This window comes from Chanodichthys erythropterus, chromosome 6 (genome assembly GCF_024489055.1).
Source record: "Chanodichthys erythropterus isolate Z2021 chromosome 6, ASM2448905v1, whole genome shotgun sequence".
NCBI classification, from domain to species: Eukaryota; Metazoa; Chordata; class Actinopteri; order Cypriniformes; family Xenocyprididae; genus Chanodichthys; species Chanodichthys erythropterus.
The window spans coordinates 18872501-18890747 of NC_090226.1; the positions used below are offsets into that span (position 1 = coordinate 18872501).

Genomic DNA, 18247 nt, shown 5'->3' on the forward strand with positions numbered 1-18247 from the left:
AAATGGCGACGCCCCGGCATGCAACGAGGTGTGACGTCGGTTCGTATTCTCTATTGCACTTTTGTTCATACAGCAGTACTTTGAAAGAATAAAATTACGCAATACACTACTTTTGATTTCATTATTAATGAAAAATCATGCGATTAATCGCGTTGCCCAGCACTATTATATATATATATATATATATATATATATATATATATATATATATATATATATATATATATATATATATATATATATATATATATATATATATATATATACATACATATATACATACATATATATACATACATATATATACATATATATATATATATATATACATACATATATACATATATACATATATATACATACATATATACATATATATACATATATACATATATATACATATATATACATATATACATATATATACATATACATATATACACACATATATATATATATATATATTACACTTTTTTTTAAGATTCTGCAAGTTTCACAGTATCTCTTTTTTCCCCCCATTGGACCTATATGATGGCTTATTTTAGTGTCAGGCTTGTTCCCAAAAGTAAAAGCAATGTTACATCACGAAAATGCAGACTTGTAGGAAGACCGCAAGTGTTTAGGGTGCCATTTGGGACAGGACCTCTATGATACGACAAATGTCAATAGTTTTATCAAATTAAATGGTGAAATGTTCATGAAGTGGCTCTAAGAGCAGCTCTGCAGATGAAGTTCACGTGTTCATATATAGTGAGATGGCAGACACTGAAATCATCGCAAGCGTCACACGTACTTCAGTAGCCCATGTGTAGTAGATGAAACTGCAGCGCTCATTCACACAGACACGGCAGAACGTACAGACTTCGGATTTCAATAGCAGTCTTTTTGAGCTTTTATATTCACAGACACTAGTCTGTATCAATATCTGATTCATTGTAAAGCCCTCTTTTTGATTTATTTATCCAAAAATTGCCATATTCCATGACGTTCTGCTTTATATAGTAAGTTCTATTTGTGACTTGATTCTCTGATTTCATCTGTTTTTTCTGCATAGCGGAAATCATGTGGCTCTACATGGTATTTGCAGTTTTAAAGAGAGTTTGTTTTCTGAGTTATTTATTGTTGTGTTATAAAGATATTACCATTCGTGTAAGAGGTTCGCGCTCAATCCACTCTACATAGTGCTCTTCATGGCCATTTAATAGATACAGAAGCTGTTTCAGCTAGTACGCACCGGTATGGTGGTTTTTGAAAAATAGGCCTACATATCGGTCACGAAACTGATACCGGTTTACCGCCTAGCACTAGAACTCACCCTCACGTTAAACCTCAAATAGGTACAAAAGTCTTAAAAAAGTCCCTATAAAAGCATCATAAAAGTGGTCTTATATGCCATATATTCAAAGTCTTCAAAAGTCATATAATAGTTATACTGAATGTGTGAGGAACAGACTTGTATGTTATTAATTTCAATGTTATTCATGAGTTTGTTGAACCCGAGAACTGAATCGGTCTGTTTAATAAACAAATCATTCAAACAGGTTTTGTGGAATGGATCAATTGACTCATTGACTCAAAAGAACAATTTCATTCACAAATCAGATGTTGCTACTCTCAGGACCACGAATATGAACAGGCAGATTTATGAGAGGGGGGGGGTGTCAAGATTTTTAGTGAACTTAAATTTCTATTAAATTGTCTGTTCATCACACAAAACTACTGAAACATTTTCAGAAGACAGGGAATATTGGGCTTAATTTTTATGGACTACCTGCTTTTCTGTATGTCTGAAGCTTGAATGCATAATTTCCCTTTCATTTCGAATGCAAAAATGACTGGTAAAATAGTAATAAATTCTCTGTTGTACTCCATGGAAGAAAGTCAGTCACAAAGGTTTGGAACAACATAAGTAAATAATGACCTTTTGTATAACATGACCTTTTTATGAATGCAAGGAGCATTTCTTATTTAGGGGTCTGTAAAATTTCAAGAGCCTCATAGGATTGCAGAAGAATACAGCAAAAGCTCTGTGACAAATGTACATAACAGTGAAGATAAAGTTTAAAATGTATCAGCAATAACACAACACATTTTTCACTGCTCCAGCACAAATTGTAGGATTACAGAGAACTGTAGCGTTTCTGATCTCTCCATGACTCAAAGGAAATGCCACCCTATTGGGCTTCGGTGGAGAAAAATTTCACCAGCAGCTGTAGAAATCAACACAATTTCCTTAACAAGCATGAAATGACCTTTAGATTAAAAGAAGCATGTCCTGTTGACCATAACCTTTATCATTAATCACTCTGTTTGAAATTTCCAATAAACAGTCATCATTTATATGCCATCCATTCTTATCGCTTCTGTTTAAACGCATTCAAATGACATCTTAAAGGTTCTAGTACAGAGACAAACTCAAGGTCATCTCATAGCTTTGAAAAAGACAGAGGAGTTGTGATGGCAGCTGTGAGGTCAAAGCCAGCTCATCATTATGCTAATCATCTCCAAGACAAAAGCTCCTCAGCATTGATCCTTTGTTCAAACATAGCGGTGGACACTGATTGGACAAATTTACACTGTAGATGTGAACGTTCAGCTGAGAGATGTGTGATAGAATGATAGAACAATAAAACGACAGACAGACAGATCGATAGAGCGCACCTCAATTCTCTCTATCAGCACAGTCATAGGCAACTACTTAAATGGCCACCATAAACAAACAAACATGAAAGCGCGGTGGAGTGGGATCATGGTGTCTGCAGAATCAGAGTGATCATTAGGCAAATTAATACCAAAGAAAACAAGACTTCTGTAGTAGTATGGGATTATTTTGGCTTCAAAGTGATAGATACCGAACAAAAATAGGTAATTTGCAAGAGCTGTCGTAGAATTTTTGCCACAACACGTGGGAATACAACAAACCTCCAGTTGAAGGAGAGACTTCAACAAAGGAGTACACTGCTAAAAAGTCAACTGGAAGTACTGCCAATGACACTACGTCTAGCAGCAAAGTACAATTTCAGAGTTGTTTGTGGCTGTCACACCATATGAAAAGACCTCACGAAGGCACCAGGAGATTACTAACGCCATAACCCACTACCTCGCTAAAGACTGAGGGCCTCATTTTAACGATCTAAGTGCATGGTCTAAAGCGCATGGCGCAAATGCGCTTCTGGGCGTGTCCGAATGCACTTTTGCTAGTTTAACGACAGGAAATATGGTCGCCACGTCCAGCGCATGGTCTAAAAGGTCATGAGTAATGGGTCTTTTTTGGGCATAACGTGCAATAAACCAATCAGAGTCTCATCTCCCATTCTCTTTAAAAGCCAGTTGCACTCGTGCCATGGCGGCTTCGCTATTTACATGGCGGAATTTGCAAGCGGAAAAACTGAACGCTTCTCTAGTGAGGAAACAGATCTGCTTGTGCACAAGGTTAAAGCACGCGAGCAGACCATCTAAGGGAAAAGTGGTTATGCACCAAAAGCATTCTACCAAAGCATTTTCATCTTTATGCACACAATAATAATCTTTTACATTGTAATCCTTTTATTTGTAATATTTGACATGTTTGAGTGCTGCTGCGTGTCCTTAAAAAAAAAAAAATATTGAATAGAAAATAGACTGTGCCATTAACCAACTAAAACCAGGTCTAAAGTCAATGGTGCAGTCTATTTCGGTTGCCTTTTAAATAGCAACGCGGCATCAATGCGCCTGAACATACCTCATTTTCAGACCAGCACGTCCATGGCCGCACAAATGGGTGCAAATGCATTTGCTATTTAAACAATGTGGTGCAGGATGTGAAAATGATAACTGCATTGGGCTGAAACTGGCAAAAAACACGAGTCACACCAGCGCCACATTGCGCTGGGTGTATGATAGGGCCCAGAGCGCCTTTTAATGCAGTGACCAAAGAGGGGTTTAAAAACCTCATCAGAATGCTAGACAGAAGATACACAATTCCTTCTCGCACATATTTTAGCCGAGCTGCAATCCCACAGTTGTACACTGAATGTAAGAATAAAGTTGAGACAGAACTGACAAAGTTAAAAGTTCTTTACTAGATGGCACAGGCTAATAGGTTCTTTAACTCAAACTGCTCATAATCACAACATTATCTATAGGACACAGCTGTTTGGTTCCTGCTGTTTCAGTAGCCATGAGCTCACATGCTCAACTTTCACATGGGTAACATCTGCCTTAGCAGTGCAGCGTGCTTTCAGAAACATTCACCTTCCCCAGCTCCACCTGTATAGATCTGCTATGGGTAATTCATGTACACTATATTGTACAGCAGCAGCATGTCTTACTTGCTCACAGTAGCGTGTTGTGTATGTATTGGCAGTGGCAAGTCCCGTACTTGCTCTGCAGCAATAACCTACAGCAGCGGCAGCAATAAAAGCACTAGCAGTGTAGCAGATTTATTCCACCAAGACCAAACATATCAACATTGTCATACCCATTACCAAGCCAAACACTCAAGAGTTGTCATGACATAAATGTGGAATATTATGCCACAACAACAGACTTGTGGTCAAGCAGGACGACCGAACCGTATCTTAGTTTCACTGTGCATTTTATCAATGATGACTCTGAGCTGAAAGCTGTCTGCAAACAACATGCTTCCCTGTACCATACGGGACAGAATATTGCCAATGGACTAAGGGAATGTTTATCCAGTTTCCATCTGAATGAAGAAGAACAGACGTGCATAACCACGAGTTAATGAGTGGACCAGATTTCAGCGTTTTGGCCACAGGCTGCATCTTGCCATTGGCAAGTTGGCAAAATGCAAACACAGCACACCACCCAAAACACACCATACCTACTGTGAAACATGGTGGTGGCAGCATTATGTTGTAGGGGTGTTTCTCTTCAGCAGTGACTGGGTGATTGGTCAGGATTAAAGGAAAAATGGATGCTGCCAAGTACATCCAAATTCTTGAGGAAAATCTACATCCCTCTGCTAGACACCAGAAGATGGACAGGTCATTCACCTACCAACATGTCAATGATCCTAAACACACCACCAAGAGAACAAAGCAATGTATAAGGAGAGGAAGGTGAATGTCCTTGAGTGGCCATCCGAACTGTGGATGGACTTAAAGAGCGCAGTCAATTTCCGCTCACTACAGAATTTGACTGAACTTGAGCAATTCTGCAAGGATGAATGAGAAAATATTTCCAAATCTAGGTGTGCAAAGTTAGTACAGATATATCCAAAAAGATTAATGGCTGTAATTAAAGCAAAAGGTGGCTCTATGAAGTATTAAATCAGGGAACAGATGACTTTTCCAACCATGTTATTCTACTTTTTCAATTTTTAATAATCCTCTAGAATGATTAAAAATGATATTTTCACTTTGATGATGAGGGTTGTGTGTACATAACAGCTCAAAAAAAAAAAAAGGTTGACTTATTTGACTTTCTATAGACAGACAGACAGACGTACTAATTGTGATATGGAAATAGAGTAAGTAGCCCTCAGTGGACATGCAAGCCTGTCAGAGCTTCTCTGGCAGGCGCAGAGAAACAACGGAGCATGTGTCCCGGCAGAGAACCTGGGAGCGCAGAGTTACAGCATAATGCTAAACAGCTCTGCATGTCCCAAATGCCTGCAGCAGAGCCTGAATAATTGATGAAGCGCTGGGAATGTCAAGACCCAGCAAAATCTCTGTACTTGTTCCGTGATCAATGGGAGAGCCCATATTTCTTGACACCCAACTTATCATGTTTACATTAAGAGTCTCAACTACAACTAATGCTGTTTGATGTTGCTCAGCAAAATCATCTGCTTCAATGGTTGCCTCTGAATTAAGGAGCTCCAGTTCCAGGCTGGGAATGTAAAGTGGTCGCAGCAAGCCTTTCAAATGTATATTCCCCCCGGAATGTATGCCGCGGGACCCTGTTGCATTATCTGTCAACGCAAGCAAAAACAGCAGGATTATACAGAATTGGTGGCATAGGTGATCCACCCCCTGGGATTTATTAGACTATTTCATTTTATTAGTTGGTGTTGGATAAGCCAGCTATTAAATTGAGAAACAATGATTCAGCACTGTAAAAGAAAAAAAACAAAACAAAACAATGTTCTATTTAAAGCAGTACATACCCATGCACTTCTGATTGGGACCCGTACAGAGGAGTCCATTTTTTTTATTTATTTTTTTTATTAATTATACAACTGAAGCTGAGAGAAATGTTTGTAAAAATGCAGTGTTGATTAATTTGCTAGAAAGAGAACATCCTTGAACACTATGGAGATTTCAATTACATAATGGCACAAACAGAAGCCCATAGAGAACATGCATTATTTTATCTTTTGCTGTGTGATCTCAACAAAAGTTACCTCAGCATCTGAAAAAGCTCTCAAATTTTTTGTGTAAACAAGACAAAACTGTATATACAGTTTTGCCTCTAAATAATTGTAATTAAACATTATTTAATTGCACATTCAATTATATTTATTGCAATATTTATTAATTCATGCACAAAAAAATAATTGTATTAATATATTTTTTTATAATCAAAAATGTGTGTATATGTACACAAAGTTCTGTCACGAAACTCTAGATGGCGCATGCTAATAGGTCCTTAACAACCTGCTTGCAATCACATCATTCTCTATAGGGCACAGCTGATGATGGCTACTGATACAGCAGGAACCAATGAGCTTACGTGCAACCTTCAAATACTTGGCTAGCATTTGCTGTAGCAGTGCAGCAAGCTTTCAGAAATCCTGTATAGGTCTGCTATGGGTAATTCATGTACGCTATATTATACAGCAGCAGCATGTCTTACTTGCTCACAGTAGCATGTTGTGGCAGTAGCAAGTCCTGTACTAACAGCATATATTATATTATATTATATTATATTATATATATATATAGAATGTGACCCGTCACGGAAACCAGGGACACAAGTCGGCAGCACAACTCTCGAGCAAAATGAGAAAGAAGCTATTTTTTTTTCAAAATTGGTGATTTTCGTTTTTTTGCAGAATCTGTTAGTTGAGATCATGAAGAAGCCTTTCCATGTTTGAGATAGCAGTATTGGTATATTTAAAAGCGTACATTTTGAGGTTGAAATTGGCTTGTTTTTCGGAGATTCTAGCACGCAGTAGGGGCGTGTCATGTCTGTGTGTATTTCCATACTGGGAAGCGTGGCTACTTATTATGCAGCGCTCTGGCCGGCTCTAGCTGATATCAAAATTCAATGAAGAACCGTAGCCGTTAAACCGAAAATGTTTTGAAGTACTTCTTCGACAAGCCGGATGCTTATGAACAAGCGCTCACTGATTCTGAATACGATCTGAGCGACGATGAAAGCGGCATAATAAGACATTTCCTCTCTGGAGTCGGGTAACACGCCGGCGCATTTTGCAGGATTATATATATATATATATATATATATATATATATATATATATATATATATATATATATATATATATATATATATAAAATTATATAATATATAAAGTTATATAATATATAAAGTTATATATATAAAATATATATTGCAAAAGTTGAGCAGATATAATAGTATTACTAGTAATAATATTACTCCGTGCATTGCACGTAAAGCCTCATTAAATTAAAGATTCATGTTGTAAGTTCAAGGAACCCCTCTGTGTATTTGCAGAATATATTTCAAGATATTCCAGTGGGAAATTCAGTCTTGTCAGCTTTTACTGACCAGCTCTGACAACTTTCTTTTACGTACATGTTCATCTGTTTGCCCTGTCAGCTGTTTTCTGAAGAATGAAAAATGTGTTACAGCTCCCACTCCTTCCTAATGCCATCGTGTTTTGTTTGCTGTTAGTTTCTCCTCCACCTGTCTTGCCGTACCCGTGCTGCCATAATTTTCTCTTCCAATGCTTTCAGCTCTAGGGATTCATCGGCTCATCTGCATAATCCTTGCCCATACTGTGTAGCTCAAAAAAAGACAAGCTCCCCAAATTACATCAATCTCAAAACTGGCCGGCACTGACTCAAGCACATTACCTGTTATTAGCCTGTGAGAGCCTGTCTGTTAACCAGCATGCAAATGAGCACATCAAAGTTTGTCCAACACGTCCGGTCCACAAGACCGTGGTTTCAGGGCAGCTGACCCGTTGTCTCATAACATGCAGTTCCTCATAACATCCCATGAGAAGGATGTAATATATTCCTTAAGATGAAGGCTGCTGAAGTAAATAGTGCTGAGTCACCACCTGCTTCAAAAGACCGGTGCTCTGCAAATTCGTATTTGAATAAGGAACAAAAGTTCACTTTCCGGAAAGTACTTCAAAAGTCGCCTTTTCAGTTTTCTTAAGGTTGAACATGTTAACATCTTTGTAAGGTTGAAGACATGGTGCCCATTTACTCTCGATAAAGTCCAGAATATAAAGACGGACGAAGCTGATTCAGAAGTGAGGATTTGGACAATGTCTTTTGGGAAATAATATCAGATTAAGAAAATAGGTGATTTGTGTTATAGCAAAAATTCTGATGTATATTATGGTAAAAAAAAAACTTCCAAAAATGGGAGTGCAAAGATCCTCATAATCTTTGCAAAGCAGAAAATATCGATTGCACCGTCAATCATGCGCAGTGTCCAAATGTTTTACTGAAGTCTCTGGAGTGGACCTGCACTGTAATCATTTTTATAACCCAAACTAATAGAAAACATCATAAATAATAAAAAGATAATTGTGAAAATAGATTTTCCTAGTCTACCTCTCCTTTATTCCCCATTGCAATAAGATGAGCCCCACCTTCAGTCTCAACTGTAATATGATATATTTTCTTCCAATGCTGTTGGATTTAGACCCTTTTTTCTTGGACAAAACTGTTTTTTTCTTCTCTGATCGATATCACTATCGATTCATTCTTCCTCTTATAATGAACATCCCCCCAAAATGTTCACCTTTTCTTCGCTCACACTGTACGGTGGCGCCTGAGCTTCTTATCTGACACTGAATCTGTCTCCAGTGCAAAAGGTGTCGCCGTATCGATATCTGACCCCTCACACATATTTCATCTCTACCAATGTCTATTCATATTTGCTCTCCCTGTCACCTTAAAACCCAATAATAAGGCAGGCAGGTCAGGTCTCGCACATCCATCCATTTCAACCGACATCTCGTCTTCCCCTGGACTCTTGCATTCAATGATATCTCTGAATAATGAATGGATCTCAGCTGTTTTAAGCAGTGCTCAAATGGTTCTGACAAATATTGACCCAAAGTAATACAGAGAGAATTCATAATACATTCTGATTGGCAGACTCATGGCTTCCATCACAGTCAAGTCTCCAACGGCTGAATTATACCATCAGACAGAACGCTTGAGGATGAAGAAAAAAAAAAAAAAAAGATGATGGATGCCAGACTATATTTATCTTGACATCAGAAATATGCGCTGGAAATGTGAGATCAATATTTCACACTAATATTATACTGATAATACGTGATGAATGTTACTTAATATCTTACTTAATACTTAATAACAGTGCATGAACATGCTCTGACCGGAGGTATTCAGATATGTTTAACTACATTATAAGGCAGGGATGGGCAACGTCAGTCCTGGAGTGCTGCTGTCCTGCAGAGTTTAGCTCCAACTCTGACAAAAAACAAAAAAAAAAACAAACAAACAAAAAAAACTCCTGTCTGTAGCCTTAGTAATCCTGATGACATTGATTAGCTTGTTCAAGTGTGTTCGATTATGGATGGAGCCAAACTCTGCAGGACAGCGGCACTCCAGGACCGTGGTTGCCCATCCCTGTGATAAGGCTTTTTGGATTTCCCACTGTTGACTTTTTGTTAGTCAGATTCAGGTAGCAATTAGAGCTTTAGATGAATAAAATGCTTGCTTCCTTCTGCACAACTTTTAGGATTAACTTGTTTTTGAACACCAGTTTCTCAGAGTGAAAAACAACCAAAACACCTCATTGAACTAGTGATTGTTACGGACTTCTGAACAGGATCTTCTGGCAACTGCTGCATATTTGCAAAGGTAAAACAAGTTTTGACAAGGCAGTTAGAACTGTAATTGATTCAAAATTGTCCTAATAGATGTTCAATTGTGACAGCACCATATAGATGAGAAAAAAGGCAACAGTTTTATTCAATATTGCTCCCTATTCTATATATAATGTTTAGTAACAGCTGTTTTCTGAGTGAACAACTTCATCCTCTCCATAGCACACTCTTTTATAGGCACTCTTTTATTATATACATAATAATAATAATAATAATAATAATAATAAAAAAATACGATTCAAAAGATCGGGGTCAGTAAGTTTTTTTTTTTTTTTTAAAGACATGAATACATTTATTCAGCAAGCATGCATTAAAATTATTAAAAGTGACTAATTTTCTATACATCAAAGAATCCTGAAAAAAATGCATCAATGCTTCCACATTAATATTAACAAGCTCAACTGTTTTCAGTATTAATAATTACAACAAATGTTTACTGTATTTAGCACAAAAGCAGAATATTTAGAATGATTTCTGAAGGATCATGTGACACTGAGGACTGGAGTAATGATGCTTTACCATCACATGAATAAATTACACTTTAAAATATACTAACAGAGCAGTTATTTTAAGTTGTAATAATATTTTGCAATATTACTGCTTTTGCTGTATTTGGTCATATAAATGCAGCATTGGTGAGCATAAGACACTTCTTTCAAAACATTAAGAAAAAAGAAAAAAAAAAATCGTACCAACCCCAAACTTTGGAACGTTAGTGTATACTTACAAAGTAAAATTATCGTATTGCTATGATAAAGGATATTTATGTCAGCATCTGAATTTTCTTAGTAATTGTGTTCACTCCACGCTCACCAATGAACGAGTGAACAATTTTGGAAGCAGCAATTACAACTTCATTGTTGGTTAAACTAATCTCTCCTGCCTATTATTATACAATGGATTGATGCATTACCCTAATTTATGACCTGATGGATCAGTGTGTTCATTAAAACTGCTGCACAGGATAATAGTGTGTCGTTTGGTACCAGCGTTTCTGCTCTTGAATGTTGTTCTGACCAGGGAGGCAATGTGTGACCGTCACTGATTCTGACTCATATCACCATTCGAGCATACCCAATATGTAACAATTAAATGTGAGAAAAATAATCTGAATATCTATGCTGTATTTTAAGTGACCACCTACACGTCCACCTCCTCAATGAATGTGCTGCCATCGGCTGCTGTGAGAGTTGTTTTTTGTCCAATTTAATAGTGTCACTAAATTGTGGAATAAAGTGAGAACATTCTCCAAAAAAAAAAAAAAAAAAAAAAAAAAAAAAAACATGAAAAGAACATTGAACTGCCATAAACAACTACTGTTGTGGATTAAATAAATAATATATAAAATAATTAAATATATAATTTATTAAATAAATTTTATATATATTGTGAAAATCATTATATAAAATCACAAGATTCCAAAAGATTCCCACCCCTAATATCTATCTTTTGGAATCTCACGATTCGATTCATATCGATTCTTGGGGTCATCAATTCTCAATTTTGAATCAAATTTTGATTTGATATAAGCATAGACTAGATCTGAATCTAAACTTTAGATTTTTTTATTTGAAAATAAAATGAAACTGAAAAAATAACAGGAAATTATTAATTTAAAGAATTAGATCGATCAATCAACATGCAATGGTGTCAGTGTGCCTTTGTGGAAAGATTGATGAACTGTGGTTGTCCTTCACAGAAACGAGTGATCTAAATTAGAGGTTTCAGAACCTTTGTCATTGCCCCCAACAGATTGAATTATTATTATACAATCTCATCATCAATCAGTTTATAATATCTAAATATTTTATATTAAACTATTTTATTCATAATTACATTTCTGGCCTTTTAACTTTGTAGAAGGCTTGTTTTAAGGCACTTGTTCTGCATTTTTGTGATATTTTTGTGAGCGACTGGGGGTAAGGTGCCTTGCTCAAGGGCACCTCAGTGGTGGGTATTGAGGGTGGAAGAAATTGCTATCAATCCACCAAAAATTTTCTGCTAGTATTGAGGATTGAACCCGCAACCTTCGGGTTACCAGTCTGAAGGCCCTTTCACACTGAATGTGATGCGAAAAAGTGTGGCGAATTGCAGAAGAACAGAACTTTCACACCCAAAGCGAAACGACTGATCATCTTCTGCTAATTCATGCCTGCACGCTAGGTGGCGCCGATCAACAATGCATTTATATGTGTATCGTATATGACTTTAATATCGCCCGCTGTATAATATAGTGTTAAATTAAGATGAATAAAGTTTGGTACTACATTAGAAACACAAACTATAATGCGTACAAGAATACATCATAAAATACAATGAGAGGTACAATTAGGATCAAGCTACATTTCAAAATGTATATGATTATTAATGTCTATGCTCAAAACACACTTCATCGAGTTATAATCTAAAGTGGTTTTTGATTCGATAATGGGCAAGCATGCATTCTTTGTATGTTTTCTCTCAATTTCTATATACGGAAGCTATGATTGACAAGATTACATAATTCAGTGGAAAATTTATATAAATGATATTCTGTAAAAAGAACAGAAAAAATATGTTCTCAGATAGAAATAATAATCTCCTCATGGATACTCTTCTTTGATGTTTTGTAGTTTTCTAAACAGTGCCACCACGCGAAAAAAAAAACAAAAATTGAAACCGGTCGTGCTGCCAATGTTCGCGCCAAGTGTGAAAGGCTCCATAGAGAACAATTGTTGTGATATCAGAGTGTCATCGTGGCAAAAGTTCGCACCAAATTTTCGTGTTCAGTGTGAAAGGGCCTTGACTCTAATGGTTAGACAGTTGACTCGCTAATCACCCCAGTCTGAAGTACTTGCCGTTCACCAGCGAGGGCAAACATAGGTAAAACCACCAACCTGTTCACGCACCTCCACATCTGTTATCTTGCAGATTTGGCCACTGTATAAAGAGTAAGTTGCCATAATTTTGCTACTGTATTCAGGAAACAGGAAATATAACATTAACCCTTTTACTGTTGACACCTTTTTGTTTTATTATATTTACAACCCTCGTGATTTTTAGTCCAAAATTGTGCTTATTTGGATGAAAACTATGGATTATTGTGTTTACTTCAAATATCTTCTGAGAGCAGTATATTTTTTTCTATTTTTACCCAAAATAGGATCATAAATATTATGATAAATAATCATTGCTAAAAGTCAGACAATTTTGTATTTAAAAATCTTTCACAATGTAGCGACCTTTCATTTGGAGCAAAATTAACTGGGGGAGTGACATGTGTCGCTTTGCTCACAGCTAATTGGTCCAATTTCGGTTTGAGATCTTTTACCCCGAACATAACCTGCCCTAACCGAGGGTTGACACAAACTAAACTGAAACATACCTGGCTATCCACCTAAACCGGCTTCATGGTATAGGCCCCAGAACTAACTGGTGCTGGGCTTCTGTAGGTGGTTTGCAGGTAAGCAGCTGTTGCTGGTTGAGAGAGAGTGGTAAAACACCTGTACATCATGTCACTAACTAGAGAGTACAGTGACTGAATCCCCACTGAAGGGCAGTTTTGTAGCAGTGCACACACTCAAGCACTCTGTGGTGTATAATAAACACACCACATGATAGGGATTAGAGGTGGGCTAATTATAGACTCTGTATAACGCACTGACGCTACTCTGGTACAGTAGGCCTCTCATGGGGGGGGGGCACTGGGCGTGTCAATCACTCATCTGGAACTCTCACTGCTTCAAAACCTCTATTTTCCTGTCACTCTCCTGGCTGTGTGTCAAGTAAACTGTTCTAGAAAGATCACATACAATTATGTTTATGTTTTGGGTGGTTGCTTTCTTTAAAGAAAAAAAAAAATCCTTGTTCTGTTGGTTAATAATTACTGCAGCAAATTTATTATAAACTACATGTCTTCTGACACTGTAGATTTTAAATACGATGCGGTTTGGTGTCAGCAACATTTATAAGTGTCACCAGATAAGTGTCAGTTTTCAAAGGGTGAAATTAATTAACAAACATGAATTTTTTGACTACAATTTTACAATAACTTTTTTTTTTTTTTCATGGTTTATTTTTCATGTTTTTTCAACTTACAATTGAGGAACATCACAAGTATTATTACTGGTGTTTGCTAAGGCAGATACATGAATTATATTTATATCTCATATTGTTTGACTTGTTGAGCAGAAGTGTTTTATTATTTTTCTAAGTGAGATAGAATTCTCACTCATGAAAAAATAAAATAGGCAAAAAACAAAAATAAAAAACAAAACTGACTTTCACTGAAATTGGACCATTAAGCAACCACCTAGAAATGCACTCACAGCTTGGGTTCGGAATCGGATACTTAATGTCAATGTCAATGTCAATTTTATTTGTATAGCACTATTCAAACAACACATGTTGACCAATATGCTTTACAACATCTAAGTATAAAAATAAAAAAATAACATTTTAATAATAGCAATACACACATTAACAGTAATAATAAAAAAAGGTCACTTACGGTCAGGAATCAAATACTTGTTATAAAATTTAAATTTAGATTCATCTTATCAATTTCTTTGTGTACTTTTTTAATGACTAAACCTTTCAAGTGCAAGAAGACCCGCAAACTGTTTTCTGTATGTATAGAAACAGTGATTTTAAACCATTTCTTAAATGTCAAAATATTCTCGTAAACACAGCTGGTTATGTGAATGTAAACTAGGGCTGCACGATTAATCGCATGAGATTGTCATGCGTGTCTCGTCAGTAAAGCCGGTTCCCTGATTACCGCTAAATCGCCATCACCTGTTTTTAAACGGAGCGCCTTTTAATAGACGGAGCCGTAGTTCACGGACAAGCCACGCAATATCGCGTTCATTATCGAAGGCGATTCATCTATGATATGAACGCGATATTGCGTGGCTTTTCAGTGATCTACGGCTCTGTCTATTAAATGCTGCTTCATTTGAAAGCAGGTGATGGTGATTTAGCGGTAATCAGGGAACCGGCTTTACTGACGAAATGCGTGTGAGAATAGCATGCGATTAATCGTGCAGCCCTAATGTAAACAGTTGACAAAGAAAACACATAACAGTATGCTATATTTACTGCACATGCCATTGAAAAGACAGAATAAATTAGAGTGCGCTGCAGTTCCATTTTAGACCAAAGATTTACATTGGAAAATTGTGGGGTGCTGTAGAGCTGGGGAGGGCTCAGACACCCTCTGCCCCGTTTCGTATCACAATACATGCCTGTCAAAGCTATACGTTAAATTTTAATATATCCTGCTTTAATATATCCAGAGACTTAAAATAGTTTAGAAAGTCTGGAAAATATTATTTGCAGAATGCTGAATACATTTACAAATTTATTATTGATTCAGTTTATATAGAGGGCTATGATCTGGATGAATATTTTGGTGGGGCACACCAAACCTGACCTTACAGATGAGCTGCGGCTGGTTGCTGGTAATCTGGCCACCCTGATTTCAATCGAGGGGGAACCACACATCCCCCTGTGGTAATCAGGGCAGGGCCGAGAGCTGTGGGAACACAGCGAGTCAGGTGACGCAAGTATTACTGAGTGTCACCTGCATACCACACTGGCCTCGAATCCCACGGAGGCACTCCAGAAAGATAAAATGAGGAGTGATGAGAGCGAGATGAGAGAGGACCAGGCTTGGGACATTTAAGTTGTGTCCATGAGGGGCTGTCACTTTACTTTCGTTTTGTTCGTTTACGTTCGTTTATTTTGTTATTAAAGTTATCGTTCACCCATTCCCTCGACCCCGGCCTGCTTACCACTCTTATTTTGTATGTTTATCCTTTATTGTAATATTGTTACATTTTAGTTTTTTTTATTACTTTGCACTGCAGTTAACTATTATTAAATGAAATTCTTAATACATGTAACATATCTTGGTGTCACTTTTTAGGGTAGATGTATGCATATCACTCTTTGATAAGAGATATTTACGCTAATGTAAACAGAAGGTGCTTTGGAGGTGATATCCAGCACACGAACAGCCAGACACCAGATCTCGTACATTTTCATAAGTAGAGCTGGAGTCTTTCCTCACAAAGGCTCCTTGTAATACAGCACATCTCTGTGAGGCGAAGCATGAAGGTTGCACTCTGTGCAATGCAAATGTCACAGGGAAAGCGGGGACGTCGGAGCTTGAAAACGTCCTCAAAAGAGTGTGTGTTCTGCTAACCCAAACGTGACAGCATAAAAAGAGCAATGTTTACTAACTAGGGTGATGAACCCCCTGTCGAGCCCCCTCCTTCCTCAGGCAGGGCGGCCCTGCTCAGTCTAAGGCAGAAGCTGATGATAAATACATTCCTGTTCAGTTTATTTCATTTTTAACCTACTGTTTTGAGAATGAATGATATGAATGAGGTAATCATAACAGCCATCAAATAGGAAAGATTAATTTGGAAGGCAGCCAGTGAAGCTACAGCACAGTGAGAAGTGGAAATGTAGTAACTCTGTAAACAAACATCCAGCTGATGTACATGTGGCAGCCAAGTGAATGTAATGGGTTAGAGACATGGAGCTGAACTCTAAAGTTGTTCTGATGGTGCACATTACCCATAACACCACATGGAAAGCTTTTGAGAACGTTTCGAGTTGAGGCTGGGATCTTTGTATGCTAACAGATTGGAATGGAAATATTTAGCCTCATTACAAGGTTGGTAAGACTCAAGCAAACCAAGAGGAGTGCCAAGATACAAGAGTGCGCTTGAAAATATTTAGTCATGCATTATTCATTATTGTGATTCCTCTCCTGCCTCTAAGCTCATTTCCAGAGTACCGGCCATAGGCACGAGACACTGCAGAATGATTTTTCACACTTGAGTTGCAACAGTATTGCCAAACACTGTTCACAAGAGAAGGGTTTCTCCCTAAGGGTAAGGTTGTGTCTTTTAGTTCATTGCATTATTTAAAGAAATGGCTCAACCCCAAATTAAAATTCTGCCATTATTTACTCATCCTCATGTTGTTTAATTTAAAGGAAATCATCATGAGATTAAATAATTAATTAAATAAGGACAATACCAGATGGTAGGGCTGCACGATTAATCGGACGGTTAGACAAAAAAACATTGAAATCGAGCTTAAACGATTTGGCTTAGTGTTATTATGAAATCGCAAAGCTGCGATTATTTTTATGTGCGGCTTGTCAATGAACTATGGCTCCAAATGCTAATCCATCTGAAATCCATCAAGTTTGAATCACTTATAATGTGCATTTGAAAAAGCAACATGTGTCAAACATCTTTCCAGACATGAGAAGCATTTATTAAGATCTTGTCCAACAAAAGACAAAATTTAATAACGTTTTTACTCCAGACTCACTTCATAACGACAGTTGAGCGTCCTTCTGTGAAATGATGTGGCTTCTTACACAGAGTAAAGCAGTCGTGTGTTTATTAGTCATGCTTAATCAATCAAAACGTTTCAATCTTCTGTTTATTCAGCTACAGCGATAGTATGGGATTTCTTGGAATGATGCGTGTTCTACTTCGGCAGCAGGGCATATTTGCAGTTTCGGCCCGAGAGCGCCCTCTGGCTTTCAGATGGAGAAGCATTTACTACTGATCACAGAGCCGTACAGCTCTGACAAGCTGTGCATAAAATAATCGCAGCCTTTGCCAAATCGCGTGTGATAAAATGGCGATAAATCGTGCAGCCCTACCACATGGGTGAAATGTGAAAATTTTTTGACAGGTTTTATGAGATTAATTCGAATAATAACAGAATTGTAATACTGTTTATATATAAATATTAAGTTAAAATAACATTAAGTTATTTTAACATAATAACATAAGTTATTAAGTTATTAAGTAACATAAAACTTCTGTGGGTTTGTTTTTATGCTTCACATCCTCTACATAGAGATGCTCAGCATCAAAATGCCTTGGAGCTACTCTCTTGTAAAGTGATAGAATGATCCTAAAGAGAGAGTTAAAACAAAACACAACTTCAACAAATCAAGAGGTCAACAGCAGACATCAATAATGATTCAGACATAGTCCTCACATACACATCTGATTGGAGCATCTCAGGCCTCTCTTACTTGCAAAAAAAGTCAAAAAGCACTTTAAAGTACATGATATCAGAAAGCCCCTACAGTCAATGTTTTAAACACAGGAGAAGCATCTTAATATTTACTTATCATTTAGTATTTATTTTGCTTGCCTTGGGACACAAAAGGCATTTTCTCAGTATAGTCCTATGCTGTGA

General features: G+C 37.1%; 1 protein-coding gene across 1 annotated transcript in view; it reads right to left on the reverse strand.

Annotated features, from left to right (window-relative positions):
• Window positions 1-18247, reverse strand: part of si:ch211-51h4.2 (uncharacterized) — a 136560-nt gene that overhangs the window by 15390 nt on the left and 102923 nt on the right. The window lies entirely within an intron of this gene.